Raw genomic sequence first — 14,767 nt, forward strand, 5'->3', positions numbered from 1 at the left:
AAACAGAGGCTTAGGTCAATTTTCCCAAACCACATCTAGTAAATTGTACAGGTTAATTGGAATCCAGAGCCTTCTGGCTATATAGCCCTTAAAAAAAATACTTAGAACAAATATTTTATTGCCTCTCCAAAACCCTTCTATATTTGTTCTTATAACTGGAGACCATTAAAAAGCATTTTATTAATTTTTTAAAAGAAAATGATAACCAGACATAACACCAACAGTTTTTTGGAACAAGAATAATGTATAAATTTAGGAATTAGGTATTTTAATGAGAGGATTCCAAATTTGCATTAATTAGTTCAGTGTACTTTTGTTAAAAAATGAATATGCCAAACTTATAACCATTAGAGATCAAGAAACTAGGTAAAAGTTGAAGCTCACAGGGTGCCTGGGTGGCTCCGTTGGTTAAGATCTGACTTTGGCTCAGGTCACGATTTCGTAGTTTGTAAGTTCAAGCCCTATGTCTGGCTCTGTGCTGACAGCCTGGAGCCTGCTTCAGATTCTGTCTCCCTTGCTCTCTGCCCCTCCCCACTCACATTCTGTCTCTCTCTCTCTCTCAAAAATAAATAAACATTAAACAAAATTTTTAAAAAAGTTGAGGCTCACTGTGTTGGTTTTCTATGGATGCTGTAACAACCACAAGTTTAATGGCTTGAAGCAACACAAATTTATTATCTTACACATTGAAGGTCAGAAGTCCAAGATGGATTTCACTGGGCTAAGTGTTGGCAATGCTGCATTCCTTACAGAAGCTCTAGGGGAGAATCCCTTGTCTTGCCTTTTTTGGCTTCTAGAAGCTGTCCACATCCTTTGGCTCATAGCCTCCTTCATCTTCATCGGTAAAGGTGAGTTGAGTTTTCACATCAAACCACTCTGACTTTCCCTTTGGACTCTCCTACTTCCAAAGACCTTGTGCTTACATTATGTCCACCAGAATACTCTAGGAAAATCTTCCTATTTTAAAGTTAGCTGATTAACAACATTAATACTCTTTGCAATGTTAATTCCCCTTTGCCATGTAACATAACATATGCACACGTTCCAGGAATTAGGATTTGACATCTTTGGGGGGGGTCATTATTCTGACTACTGCATTCACTTAATGGCAAAGGACTCTGGGGACTTGGAAATGTGAACTTCGTATGTCATTATGCAGCCTTCAGCAAGTGCTTTGCTCCAGGAGGCTAGAGCTCCCACTGAGAAGACTACTTACCCCTCCATAATTATGAAAATAAATGTTTGAAAAAAAGGACACAAGAAAAGTTCACAGTATTAAATGACCGTTTTTACTTTCAATCAGAATAGTGCTGCAAATCATTTTAAGCAGAAGTGGAAAGAAGCCTGAAAACAGAAGCAAGTATGACAGTACTAGACAATCATTTAATTGTTGACTCCTCCCTGGTAATCCCAATCTTAACACAACCAGCCCTTCGGGGTAATTTTGCTATGCCAAAAAATCTTCCAAACACTTGCATATATATTATGTCTAAAGGATCTACACTCCTGAAATGTATTATTATACTCTAATGGAAATGAGTATGAGCAAGGTTGTTTCAGATTGTGCTGCAGGCTATATGACCTTGTCTCAAATCATATAACAGTGTAACATGCATAACTGTAAAGGTTCCCAGGATGGTACACAGATTAGTATTTTTATTTTATCAGAGGAGTATGAATCAAAATGTATACATTTTAAATGTGTATATATATAATACACATATATATCACATCAGATGACCCTAAGTAGTTTCTTAGTAAAAAAATGTGAAGGGTCAATTTAAAGACAGTTTAATGTATAATATTAAATAAATAATAACTAGTACTAAAGGAGGGTGTTTGTGACAAAAATCATGAAGTTGGTAGAATTACAAAAGCTCAGTAAACATCAATCTAACCATATTAATTTTATGAAATCAATAGGAAGGAAAGGCTAATAAATTAGACCAGGTTTAAGGAACCCAGGGGGTAAAACTCTCAGAAATTCAGGTCAATTTTTTTTTATTATTCAACTAAGTCATTCATCTCAGTACTCAATACATTCATCTCCTATAGTGTACACTCTCACCCGCTCTCTCCCTCCCTCCTTCCCTTCTTTTCCCTCTCCATTCTGTCTCCTCCTCCCACCTGCACAGCCCAATCAATGGCCCTAGCTACATTAATATCATCACTGACTTTCTTATCCATAACTGTATTTTTTGTTTCCTTCATATTGCTGCATCACAGTTTTGCTGTAGAATCATGTTATTTGAAATCAGGTCAAGAGAATAAAAAAGCATATCTCAAAGAGATTAGGAAGAGCTCATATAAAATTTGAAGATTCTCCATCAAGCTCATGAGGTAGTCCAAAGTGGGCCAGAAAGATGGAGGTCTTCCTTTAAGGTAGGCCTTTGGAGGAGACACAGGCCAGTATCCAGTCCCTTAGCAGAAGAAAACTAGGAGCTACTTAAAAGTGAACAAGAGGCAGGGCTATGCTTCAAGTGGAAAAGGAGACATGAGGAATATTTTCTTGTGGAAATAGTAGCTTCCCATTACAGGGTTCAGGGAGTTCAACTTCGGTACGTTGGGAAGAAAGTCTCTCCATGATGATCTCATCTATGCTTGCATTCTTTCACTGCTACTTTGTCCATCATGCTGTTTCTGATTAATTGTTGGAAACAGTTTTTGGTTTTGAGCTTAACACTTGCTGTTAAGAAACAACTTTCATTTAGCAAGTAAGTCTTGTAAATCTTGTCTCATGCATGTAAAACATCTCTTGTTCATTCACCATTTTGTGACTGCCCTGTGTTAGACACACATGTTATTTTCAGTACCTTTCTTTACAAAAATGGCACCCCAAACTAAAATCTCTTTGTTTGACCAGGCTGGACCAGAGGGTTTCCATCCATTCCCATCTTTGGGGGAGGTGGAAATGGAGAAGGATTAGAATTGTTCTTTGATCATGCAACTTCCTCTGCTGAAAACTCTTTGGTGACTTTCCATTGCTCTTGGGATAAAGCAGTACATACCTTAGCAAAGACTTCATGGTTTCCAGGGTTTGGCCCCTTGCTACCTCTCCAAAGTCCATTCATTTTGTGCTCCCCTGCTCCAGAGGCAAGGGCCTTCTCTCTGTTCCTCATAGTTCCTTACCCTTTCAGAGCCTCTGCATATCTCCCTCCTTTAGACTCCACTTGCATCGCTTTGCTCAACCCTTTCCTCTTTGCCTAAATAACTTTTCATTCTCATTAGATCTCAATTCAATATCCTCTATATTCTCTTCCTTAGGCAGGCTTTCCTTAACTTCTGATTTAGTCAGCTCTGCTTTTATTATAAACTCAAGTGTGAATTCCTTCTCTTCTGTAGCACTTACAAAGTAGCTGCAGTTTAACATTTGTCTGTATGATTATTTGATTAAAGTCACCGACTATGACTGTCCTCACTCATTTTTTTATCTTCAGTGTCAAGTATAGTGAGCAGAACATAGTGAATCTCTGTTCTAATTAAGTTGCTGATGCCAGGCTTGAGGCAGGGACTGTGCCAGGCTCTTAGCTTATACTATGTCACTAACTTCTCACAACAATCATGTAAGGGAGATAATTTTTCGATTTGATAAATAAGGAAACTGAGGACAACAAGATAAAGTAGTTTCTTAAAAGGTCCCTCAATCAGTAAGTAGAAAAAACATTGATCTAATCCAGGCATGTGGACTATGGTAAGCATGTTTTATCTGCCCAGCACACCTTGCTATTCCTCTTCTGCTACCAGCACCCTACTTTCTTTTGTAGAATTCACATGGATTCCATGTCTTTCAGGATGGATTGTAATTCACAAGGCTCTGTTTCCCTCATCTGCAACCCCACTGTAGGGGTGAGTTTATGACACAGGCCTGTCCAATCCCCAGATTGGTGAGGTTGGGATACATCGCCTCAGGTGGACCAATCAGAATCCACTGTGAGACTTAGCTGCTAAAGTTAATTGAAAAGATCAACTCTTTCCTGTGGAGTTGCCAAGCTACAAAAATGTAAATCCTCCTTTATCCTTCTAGGTGTATGATTTTACCAGCCCTAAAAATGATGAAAAGCATCAGTTAATGGAGTATTCTTTGAGTAACCCTATTTTTTAGTATTCAGGGAATATCATCAAACCCATTTGTTTAGTTCATTGTTTTTCTTGGTTATAGAACAAAGATTAGCAAATATTGCCAAAGATACTAAATACTTAAATTATTGGTAGTTGGATTTTTTCCCTTTACACTGTGCCTAAAAATGAATCATAGGTCCAATTTAAAAATTAACAGTAAATAATTACATTCCTGAAAAGAGTTGAGCCTGGGTAATACCAAATCAGAGGGATGTTAAAAAAAATGTTTAAACTCTTGGGGCACCTGGGTGGCTCAGTAGGTAAAATGTCCCACTTCAGCTCAGGTCATGATCTTGCAGTTCCCACCCGGCATCAGGCTCTGTGCTGATGGCTCAGAGCCTGGAGCCTGCTTTGTATTCTGTGTCTCCCTCTCTCTCTGCCACTCCCTCATTCATTCTCTTCTCTCTCTCTCTCTCTCACACACAAAATGAATGAAACATAAAAAAAATTGTTTAAACTCTTGTGAAATTCTAGAAATGTTTATAATATTAACTCAGAATGTTCTGTTTAATGTTGTCAATAAAAATTGATCATATATCAAATGGAGTTTGAAATTGACAAAATAAAAGAATTAGTGTTTCATGGAGATAATTATAATAAAGATAGATCATTATTCTCTACATTTATCAAGTAATCAAGAAGCTATTAACCATATGATTCAAAGAAAAATTGAGATTATCAAGAAATATTTTTAAGTTTATTTATTTATTTTGAAAGAGAGAGAACATGAGCAGGGGAGGGACAGAGAGGAAGAGAGAGAATCCCAAGCAGGCTCCATGTTGTCAGCACAGACCCTGGCACGGGGCTTGAACCCACAAACCATGAGATCATGACCCGAGCTGAAATCAAGAGTCTGACGCTTAACTGACTGAGCCATCCAGGTGCCCCAAGAAATTCTAAAGTTATAAACTTATTCAAACATTCTGTTACAAATATGAGAGAAAAGAAATCCAATGGATCCTAGAGAAGGAATTTCCTGGCATATTTAAAATTGTTAAATTTTATGGAGATAACTCATATCATTTATTCATGTGTACTATTCATTAATCAATTTAACAAATATTTTTGAATACCTCCAAATGACTAATAATTTTCTTTAAAACATATTATCTATTTCTGTTATCTACTGCCCTACTTCAGAGTCTCAAGAATTTCACTTAAATTATTTCAACAGATACACCAATGGTCTTCCTTGTTTTTGTTTTTTCCAGTCCATTTCAAATTCAGTGCCAACATTTCAGTAGCATCTGTAATAATCTGGTCATATCACCTCACTGTCTATAAATGTATGTTGATTCTCAGTATCTAGAGAATGAAATCCAAAGTTCCTCACAGTTTGGCCACAATATTTATAGCTCCCTACGCTCATCTATTGTATGAGCCACTTCTGTCCATCTAGCCATGTTGGACTTAACATTTTCTCTGACACCTTTGTTCCTGTGTTCACATTATTCCTTGATCATGGAGTAGCTTTTTTCCTATTTTCTGCCTGAAATCTCCTTTTCATCATTCAAATCCTGGTGCAAATAACACTTCCTCTTTGAAGCAGAGTGCCATTCATTCTTTATAACCTTAATTACATTTACAATTAATGGGAAAATTAATTTGTAATACATGAGTCCTCACTCAGTGAAAGGGAAAAGGATATTGGTCACAATGTGATGAGTAAAAGAGTAAAGTAAGCTGTGGGAATTTGATGGAACATTCTTGGGAAAGAATATGAAAAAAGGGCTTGATAAAAGTTAACAATGTTTTCATGTCATTATATTGGGTACTAAAAGTTTAACAAATATTTTTTTGACTCAAATTTATTTTTTAATAAAAGAGGAAAACTTATTTCAATTAACTTATATCAACATTTTGCTTGTCATTTTCTAATTCTGAGAGATTACAGAAGCTGTTATTTCATGAACACATTGTTTTTAATTTTTTTTAATGTTTATTTATTTTTGAGAGAGAGACAAAGTGCGAGCAAGGGAGGGGCAAAGAGAGAAGGAGACACAGAATCTGAAACAGGCTCCAGGCTCTGAGCTGTCAACACAGAGCCCAATGCAAGGCTCAAACCCATGAGCCACAAGATCATGACCTCAGCCGAAGTCGGATACTCAACTGACTGAGCCACCCAGGTGCCCCGTGGACACATAGTTTTTAAAACTATAAGGCAATTTTGATAAATGTAGTTTACACAGTTAATCTACAGATGAAGAAACTGAGGCCACAAAGGGCTAATTTGAAGGAGGGGGTAGACTCCATATCTCCAGAACTGACTTATGAAACACTTTATGGCTGGTCCAAAAGCACTACTTCTAAGGAATCAAGATCAAAGAGTAAATATTCCACTTTTGTTTATAGTAAAGAGTGATTTATTATCAGGGCACCTGGGTGGCTCAGTCAGTTAAGCATCCAACCCTTGATTTCCACTCAGGTCATGATCTCATGGCTTGTGAGTTCAAGTGTCTGTGCTAACAATGCGGAGCCTACTTGGGATTCTTTCTCTTTCTCTCTTTCTGCCCCTCCCCTGCTCGTGCTCTCTCTCTCTTGAAATAAATAAATAATCTTTAAAAATATGAAAAAAAGTGATTTATTTTTTGAAGAGTGATTTATTATTAATAAGCAAATGATTTAAAGATTATTCAGAGAAGGATTTCTAGAGAAGAAGAAAAGTTGAAATTGATTTTTTAAATGATACGTGTGTTATACATATTCTATGTATATAGGGGTCTACTGAATATATATATATATATTTTTAATTTTTTTTTAACGTTTATTTATTTTTGAGACAGAGAGAGACAGAGCATGAACGGGGGAGGGTCACAGAGAGAGGGAGACACAGGATCCGAAGCAGGCTCCAGGCTCCGAGCTGTCAGCACAGAGCCCGACGCGGGGCTCGAACTCACGGACAGCGAGATCATGACCTGAGCCGAAGTCGGCCGCCCAACCGACTGAGCCACCCAGGCGCCCCTGAATATATATATATTTTAGATGCTTAAATACCATGAGATATTACCTACCAACTTGAAATATTTTGCCAGAGATCCCTCTTCTCCATGACATTTAAAAAATATATCATCTAATTGTACATTTTTGCATACTTTTCCTGGTTATGACTTTCATATGTGTCTCATAACTGTTATGTGTATAAGAAAAATTAATTTACATTGTGTTTTTGGCAGTGACGCTATCATTTTCAGTTATCTGATTTTAAAAGAGATTCATGGCTCCAATTGTGGCAATATTTTTTTTATATTGTTCTTTTGAAATGTGTGTTCTTTCACAAATCACTTAAATGAGAAGTTTTGAACATGGCTTATTTCCTAATTGACAAGTGTTTTCTGTACAACTCTTGAATGGCACAGTTAATAGAGTGTAGAGAAATAGATAAATATACTACTTTGTAAAGCTCTATGGTAAGATGTAATTCAACTCCCCTGGCTATTTCTTTCTATAAAAACTAGAAACAGGGAATATTGGAGAAACTCACATATTTGGAATTTTTTTTCTTTCTTTCTTTTTTGAAGGAGTGGTAGGTGATAAAGGATGGGTTTGACATTAAGATGGCTAGGCAACAGAAAACTTTACTATTGTGGGTTCCACAGTCTGAAATAAGCATTGTAGATACTTTTTTTTCCTTTTTTCCTTTTTTTTTTTTTTTAGTGGATGTGCAACTTAATTAGACAAGTAGCAGATTTTTCATGTCTCTCTCAGCGTCATCAGACCATTTATCAAAGACCATTTATCAAGTTTGGATAAAAGACATTTGTTCACAATGTACCTCATTGTCCGTGTTTTCCCTCAATTAGAAACTGTTTGCAATGACCCTATCTGTAGAGGTTATGGGGATCTTGACCAGTTTTCAACCTATGCTTCAGAGGCCTCGAGGAAAGAGAGGGCTTTCAAAATTTAGAGATTCAACCTTAAAATGGCTACTAAGCCCTAGACATTGTCATCATTAGCCACATACACCAGCCACCCTCACCCACCTTCCTTTGCTTTATTCTATTTCTATTCAAAGCTGCCATTCCATGTTATAGAGGCTCTCATGGCAAATCCCAGATACCACCTTTCTTATTCTGAAAACTAAACTCTAGGTGAGACAGTGTGAGACAGTAGATAAAAGTAAGATGATTGTTGTCATTGATTTTTAAATATGTACTTTATTTTTCATTTATAAAGAAGGCATGCTTAAATTGGACTGATTATTTCTATGATAACTTTCCTTTGCCTTAAAATATGTAGGATGATATTGTGTGTGTTGTATCATTGAAAGTGCATCCCCCAGGTGCTGTAAGTATTCTATTTAAGAATTTCAGTCCAGGGCTGGCCGGCTAGCTTTCTAACTAGAAGTTACATGCTCTAGAAGATATCAATGCCAGTACTTCCATTATCTATATCTATACCATCCACATTTACCTTATTCATAGATGTTGGAAATATGTTAGAAATAAGAATGTCGGATATCACTCATTAATAGCATACTATATGGCAAAATAGGCAGGAAAATGTTTGCTTATTGACTTACACCATTAATGTAAGAAAGGCTCACTGGTAAAATTAAAGCTCTTCAGGATACGTGGTTTGGATAAAATTGCTTTAGAGGCATGGACAGGAATAGGGTATAAGAATTCAAGGAAGTCTGAAGCCTTTGGCAGTAGAAATGAGGCGTGAGACTTGAGCCGTAAACAGACTGATTCCAGTTACCGGTGTGGGAGGATTTCTAATGACGGGTTTGTCTTGAGTAAATATTTCATGCAAGATGTTAATGAGAGCACTTAACTGTACAAAAAGCTAGGACTTTATCAAACTTTAAAGAATATTTTATATGACCTGAGTTGTGTCTGTTTGTCGATATAGTGGTCTATATGTGTTACAAAATTTGGTTTGTAATTCGCTTTCAGTATGATCTGGTGGCCATATAATATACCACAAAGAACCTAAAAGCTGTGCATATTAAATTGGCTTGAGGTCAGTTCATGATTATCTATGGAGCACTTACCAAATGCTAAGTACTTTGCATATATTATTTAATTTTCATAGTAATCTATACAACACTCCTCGCAATACTCCTAACACAATTGTTACTTTTTGGTTGGTAAACCATCTATGCATAGGGTGTTGCTAATCATTGCCATTATTTGGAGAAAGAGAATCAAGGTGATCAAATCCAGCTAAAGATGGGTACAATTACCCTGTTTTACAGATTAGGAAACTAAGCCACAGGGAGTTAAGTGACTACTCAAGGTCACAGAGCTCGAAAGTGACCAATTTTGGATTTAATTTGTGCCTGAGTAACTCTAAAAACCCATCCTTCTAATTATGATGATTTACTGCATCTGTTAATGATTCTTTGCTGTTAAAAAGAATTTAGGGACTAAGAAGTAAGTTAATTTCTGATACTACAGTATTTACACTGTAGAGTTTTCTTGTGTGGTCAAAAGGTGGAAAATAACTTGTCAAATCCTAGGGCATGCTGGGTAGCTGTCAGGACTATAGGATAATTAGATACCTTTCAAAGGAGTACGCCCAGCATGGAAAATGTCCTTAAGGACTCTGGTTCAAATGACTGATTTCATGACAATGAAGGACTCTGAAAGCGGAACAAGGTTCTTTTATGTAGACCAAAGGAAATAGTTAGGTTAGCATTGAGTCTTTTCAGGGCAAACATTGGAAGCCGAAGATTATCTGCGCTGATTTTTACCCTAATCCCCGTTACTGGGTTTCTGGTTACCTGACCTTAGTATAGGTTGTACAATATCATCTCTGTAACCTTTGTGTTTGTCAGTTTATCTTGATCAACTATCAGTGCAAAGTGAGAAGCTTTCATCTGGTTTCCAAGGGTGCTAACTAGAAAAGGAGAAACTAAAAAGTTTACATTGAGCAGAAAGAAAGTAGCCAAGGTATTAAAGCACCTAACATTGAATCTAAAGAAGGTATTTGAAGAAGGAAGACTTCCTAGGGAGAAGGTTCACTAAAGGATATTGGCACCATAGGACATTGCGAACAAAGAGGGTTGGCTAAAATCTTGATTTGCAATGGTACAAAGTTTTCCTATCTGAACTACAATAAAGAGTTTTTGCCAATTCATCCTTATGCTGAAGCAGTTCTCCTAAATCTCATGCATCAAAGATCTGGCATCATTAAGGAAGATAATCCTAAGAACTGTTAGCAATATAAGCAGAGCTGGCAAAAAAAAAAAAAGTGTAATGCTACATAAGCTTTCCTGTCTGGAAAGAAAATAGCACAGGTTTGACTTTTGGAGACCAGCTAAATCAGATGGACGAGCAGAGAGAGGCTTTGTAGCCAAGGAGGTAGGGGAAAGTGAACAAGAGAGCTGTAAAACACAAAATGATTTATTTACAGCTGTTTATTAGATGAAAGGAAGAGGCACATATCACTTATCTAACATGTTTCATTTTTTAGTGGAAAGAATATTAACTTTTCAGTAAACAGACCTGGGTTTAAAGCTGGCTCTACCATTTTCCACCTGGGAAGTGTAGAGCACATTCTTTAACCTCTCTGGGCCTCACTTTCTCCAGAGGTTAAATGGAGCTTCCAGTATCTGTCTGTGTTGGAGTCTGTATTTGTCACTAGATGTCTGTTTTTGACTCCGGGCAAATCACCCTACTGAGTGTCAGAAGCCCCTCTTTAAAAAGGGAATAATAATGCTCCCTGGTCCCACTAGAGAACTTTTTCCCATACATGTGGACCAAACATACAGGACTGATGCCCTTGGTGGCTTTTGTTCTGTCAAACCAGAATAATAATGACTACCTAGTAGTGGCATTTTAAAGATTATGCAGTAATTTCTTTCAGATTTCTAGTTTATGATAGCCAGGCTATAAATGGTGCATAGTAGGTATGCAGTAAATATTAGAACTACATTATTAAATTTATACAAGGTCTATAGGTATACAAGGTCTATAGGCATTGGCTTACTCAAAACTTGCTTTCACAGAAAAAAATGAATGCCATAGTAGATGACATATGAGATAAAAATTTCTCATATTTAAATTGTGTTCTCCATTTTTTTCCAAAGCATAATCATATCCTCCTAGAGAAGGACACACATATATCATACCCCTTATTTTCCAGAAAGGAAGGCTGAGATCCAGAGAAATTTAGCAATACTTACCAGAGATGATGTGACTTTACGTAGGAAGTTAGGCTTGGATTCTGAATTCCTGAATTCCATCCCAGTGATCTCCTCACTACAGAAGAGTCTCTCTGTTCTGTGGGTATGGCACACCTTTCTAGAAATCCTCTGTTATGGTAAACAGCAAGAGCAAGACAAAAATAACTAAAATAGGCTTTCCTCTTATGAGCTCATGATGTGTTGATATCCTTGGCTTATTGGTTCAGTTTTTTAAATGTAAAAAAAAAAGATACTGAATTCTCTGTAACATTTAGAGAAGAACAGAGAGAACCCACTTTTGCTAAATTGAGTGGACTCGTGCCACTATCAATTTTGAGCCTTGACCTGATTTCAGACCCTTGAAACTTGAAAATTAGCAAAATGTTTTGCCATTTTTCAGAAACAAAGATTGAAGCTTTTTAAGATTACAAATCAACTTCATCAACTTTAAATAGCTAAGGAAAACATATTTTGACCAACAAAGAAAACTGGAATATCAACAAAATTATTTAATTTTCTTTGAAACATGTCTGCTTACAGTACATGACTACTTACCACACATCGTTTAAAAGCATTGGGTTTATAAGAATCAAGCCCAAACTGAGTTAAATTCCTTAATGTAATTTATTTTGCCCTGGAAAATAATGTTGGATAGGTTTTTTTTGCACTATTAGAATACTTCTAGAAAGTATCAGAAATATAAAGCATTGTGTAAATGTAATTTACTATCTATTTTAGTTCAGTCCAACCTACAATAATTTAATTCAACCTATAATACCCATAAAGAGTCTACCCTTTAGGGCATACTGTTGGCCCTAAGATAACTAAGGTCTTTGAGGAATTCAGTGTCTGTCTGAGCTTTATGATAATAAAAGCATATAGTTAAATTTATTGATCTCTTGCATGTATCAGCCACACCACTAAGTTTTGCTCATGTTTTCTTATTTAGTACCCCAACAACATCCTTTGGAGATATATTAACCCATTTTATAGATAAGGGAAAAATGGCTTAGATTAAGGAATATATCCAGGGACACACAGCTCATAAATGGCTTAATTTATTCACCTAATTAATATATTAACATAGATATGCAGACACAAACCAACATGTTTACACAAGTAGACACAAATACTTGCAACTTTAAAAAAACTATGAATATACTTTTTCTTCTTCAATTGAAGCCGAGGTGTTCTTTCTGTTAGTATTATTTCTCCTGCCAGCTTATGTTTAAATAATGACTATGTGATAGTGTCATCATTATCATGCAGAAAGGGCAATGTGTTTATAATAACAGAGGAGCACAAAAGCCTTTCATGGCTATTAACTCCAGTCTCAAATACTCTGGCCCTACCACTGCACTTTGTTCATTTTTTTAAAGACAAATTATAACCAAAATGATATTTAAATTTTCAGTTGACTTCATAATAAAACTTCTCCTCTTAAACCACATTTGTGTTTTTCCTACAGAATTATGGTAATAGCATTCTTTGAATATACTCAGAACTGTCTTTTATAAAAGTATCCCAATAAATTTCATATAAAAATATATATACATATAAAAGGATCCCAAACACACAAGGCTGGAGAACCTCAGACATGTGTGCATGAGGGGCACACGTATAGGAAGGAAATTCAGAGAAACATGAAGTTTTAAAAAAAGAATAGACTCCTCCCCCCCATTTTATTTAAAATTTGCATATAGAAAACTCTTGGTAGAATATTTAGAAAAGTAGAGATTTCTAAATCCATTCATGCATTTAAATAGTAGATTGAGTGTCTGTGTTAGTTTATCAGGCTGCCATAACAAACTACCACTGACTAGGTGGCTTCAACAACAGAAATCTATTTGCTCACAGTTCTGAAGGCTGGAAGGGCTGGCTTCTTCTATGGCGTCTCCTTGGCTTGCAGATGGCTGCCCTCTTGCTGTGTCCTCCCAAGGGTGTCCCTCTGTGCACACAGGCCCTGGGTATCTCTTTGCATGTCCAAATTTCTTATTATAAGGGCAGCAGTCAGATTGGGTTAGGGTCCATGCTATTGGCCTCATTTTAGCTTAATTAGGTCTTTAAAGGTTCTCTCTATAAACACAATCACATTCAAGCTACTGGAAATTAGGGCTTCAACATATGAATTTTGAGGGAAAACAATTCAGCCCCTAACAGCGACCTTTAGCTGTAAAGAACTGAGAGTTCTTCCAGATCTAGAATTCCGTGTCTCTTCTACAAAATTTTCACTGCATATAAATTGACCACAATCTAATTTTACTGTATAAATGCTTTTCTTTTTTAAAAATGACATTCCCGGTTTTCTGTGCTATGCAGAGAAGATCCCTATTACATTGTCTGGGTTTCCTTCATAACTTAAAGGGACATTTTCACAATGTCTGGAGCCCTAAATGTCCTGCAAATGAAGGAGGAGGATGTGCTCAATTTCCTTGCAGCAGGAACCCACTGATGTGGCACCAGCCTTGACTTCCAAACAGCGCAGTACATTATGGGAAGGAAAAAAAAAAAAAAAAGCCGTGGAATTACCTCATAAATCTGCAGAGAACCTGAGAGATGCTTCTGCTGGTAGTTCGTGCCATTGTTGCCATTGAAAACCTGACCAATGTCAGTGTCATAGCCCCCAGGAATACTGGCCAGCGAGCCTGAAGTTTGTTGCTGCCACTGGAGCCATTCCTGTGGCTGGCCCCGTAGCTCCTGGAACCTTCCCTAACCAGATCCAGGCAGGTTCTGGGAGCTGCGACTTCCTGTGGTTACTGATCCCAGGTCTAAGCACCATCTGCTCACGGTGGCCTCCTAGGTTAACCCGCCCGCCACGGCGCCTCGCCGTAGAACAGACTCTCTTCCGCACCAGGTGCACGTTGCCGTGTCTCTCTGAGGGTCTGATAGGGTGGCTACCGCTGTGGGAAGTTCTACGCATGCGCGCCACAGTCTTGCGTGGGTGCCCGTGTGAGGTCACGTTTGATCTCTGTGTCTGCAGAGATCCTGAAGGGATTGGAAAGGAAGAGCAGGCTGCTGCTGAAATGACCATGACCAAGGAAGAATTTCAGGGTGAGTGGACTGCTCCGGCTCCCAAATTTACTGTAACTCAACCTGAGGTCACAGAAGAGAGTGAAGGCCTGCAGGTGTCCTCTGGCCTCTTCCGTGGTTCCCTGCTGGAGTGCAGCGCCCAGCCTGCCCCTCAAGACTGCAGCGACACTGCTCCAGCTACTGAATGGGTAGGAACAACCATTGCGTGGTCTTAAGCTCTTCTTCTACACACTCTTGTTTTTAAATTTACTTTGAGAGAGAGAGAGAGAGAGCGCACAGGGCGGGGTGGGAGGGGGAGGGGCAGAGGGAGAGAGAGAGAGAAAGAGAGAACGAGAGGGAATCCCAAGCAGGCCCCACGTTGTCAGCACAGAGCCCCATACGGGGCTTGAACTCGCCAACGGACCCGAACGGTGAGATCATAACCTGAGTGAAAAACCAAAAAGTTGGACGCTCGACTGAGCCACCCAGGCGTCCCTCTTTTTCCACGCA

The 14,767-nt window shown here is 37.8% G+C and overlaps 1 pseudogene; it reads left to right on the top strand.

Annotated features, from left to right (window-relative positions):
* The first annotated feature begins 706 nt into the window (after positions 1–706).
* Positions 707–14,493, top strand: LOC122240535 (annotated as a pseudogene).
* The last annotated feature ends 274 nt before the right edge of the window (positions 14,494–14,767 follow it).

This window comes from Panthera tigris, chromosome B4 (assembly GCF_018350195.1).
Source record: "Panthera tigris isolate Pti1 chromosome B4, P.tigris_Pti1_mat1.1, whole genome shotgun sequence".
NCBI lineage: Eukaryota > Metazoa > Chordata > Mammalia > Carnivora > Felidae > Panthera > Panthera tigris.